We start from the raw sequence: 1,886 nt of genomic DNA, 5'->3' as shown, positions 1-1,886 counted from the left end.
AAGAGCTTAGGGTCTATGTCCCCATTTCACAGCTGGGCAGGCCAAGCCCGGCTCGTGGTTCCTGCAGTGGGTCAGCTGCACCAGCACAGCGCTTGGCTACAGAGACCCTCAGCAGTGGGCTTCGGTGAGATGGAAACCGCCGGCTCCGCTCTGCTGCTCCCAGCCCTGAAGATAGCTCTGGTGTCCCTGCGCAGGGTGTAGCTGTGCCCATGGAGGGATGTTTCTGAAGTAGCAGAGGGTCTCCGTGTGCATCTCTGCATCCCCCCGGGACACTGCCTGCCTCCCTGCATCTGCCACCACACGCACACGCCCCGCGCTCTCTCGCAGGATCAGCACAGACCCGCACAAGGGTGTCCCCCAAAACTGGCCTGAGCCCCGGGAACAGCCTGCACCCTGGAGTTCATTGCTCCCTGCAGCAAATCGTGGCAGGTGAACAGCACTGGCACCCTCATGTGGTCGCCGGGATCAGTGTGTGCTCTCAGCCAAAACCCGCGGTACAGCGAGGCTGGAGGGGACGGGGAGACTCCTCCAGGGAGTCCTGCTGAGGAGGAGAGAGGGGCCCATGACAAGGACCAAGTCTGACACAGGTCTGTAGGCCAGCATGGTACAGGCAGGGAGTGCAAAGCTGATGCTGCAGGGACGAAGTCGAGAAATGAGAGTAGTGGGGCTGGAAGGGTCCTTGCAAGGTCACCACTCCTACCTTGTGACCAGCAGCAAAGAAACCCCCTCTCTGCAGTCAACTCTCCTTTGCTGTCTTGGCCACTGGGAAGCCATACACAGGAGAAACCAAAGTCCTGCCTACCACGATTTAAGCTCATGCCTCCCAGTCCTGCCCATCCTGGGTTTGCAGAACAGGTTATTCCTTTCGCCTCGCACCACCTTCCTATGTATTTGAAGGCCAACAAACAGCATTTACTCAGTCAACCCAAAGTGTCACTCAACGTGTCATCCCATATCCGTGGCCACGCAAACACAGGAAAGGCTAGAAAACGTAAGGAGTAGGGAACACTCATGTGCCACACTTACTTACCCTCACAAATCAGATACGGGGAGAAAGCTGTGGGGGTCAGACCCACGCCAGAGACCTTGCACAGGCTGAACTGAAATGGCTGGGGAGGACACCCCACGGAGCTCCACTAAAGATTTGCTGCCAGAAGAGCCACTACCTGGTCCTTTATGAAAAGGCAGCATCATCTCTCCAGCCTGGAGACGGACAACACTGACAGGACCAAGCACCCAGTTTTGGAATTTTTTTTTCTGTTTTGGACCTTTTTTTTTCTGCCTACCTCAGACCTCCCCAAAACAGATCTGATTTTCCCCCAGCCTCAGCTCAGCCACTGCCTGGTTCCTTCCCCCTCATCCTATCAAAATGGAAAAGAAAGTAAAAGACAAAACCAGACCCAGACACTGAAACAGGAGAAGTAACTACAACTCTGAGTGAAGAGCGCTTTTAACTCCCTCCTGCACCCACTGCTGCGTCCTGGCCGTGTGGTAGATGAGAGCACCTTATCCCCAGGAAATGCCAAACCCTGAACCCTGCTTTCAGGGAAAAAAACCACCCCATATTTCCAGCAGAATAGAAATCCCTCTCCTCCCTCCCAAATCGGTTTGGAAACAGAATTAAACCGCCCACAGCCTCAAAGTAGCAGCACTGAGCCGAGCCACGCTGAGGTGAAGGGCAGCACTGGCCTCGGTAACAGCCGTGCGGCCCCCTGACCGAAATGGCGGTAGCTGGATTTCCCCCTTCAAGTCATCCCAAAACGGCCCGAAAACACCGCGGTTGTCGGAAAGAGGATTTATTTTGTTTTATTTTCCTTTAAATAACCGTTAAAGAGGCGCTCTGCGGCGGCGGGGCGGCGGCAGTCGGCCCGCCCGTAGGCGGCGGG

The sequence above is a fragment of the Pygoscelis adeliae genome, unplaced genomic scaffold (assembly GCF_000699105.1).
Source record: "Pygoscelis adeliae isolate BGI_AS28 unplaced genomic scaffold, ASM69910v1 Scaffold13, whole genome shotgun sequence".
Taxonomy (NCBI): domain Eukaryota; kingdom Metazoa; phylum Chordata; class Aves; order Sphenisciformes; family Spheniscidae; genus Pygoscelis; species Pygoscelis adeliae.
The sequence above is the reverse complement of the archived record's forward strand: the minus strand, read 5'-3'. Positions refer to the sequence as shown.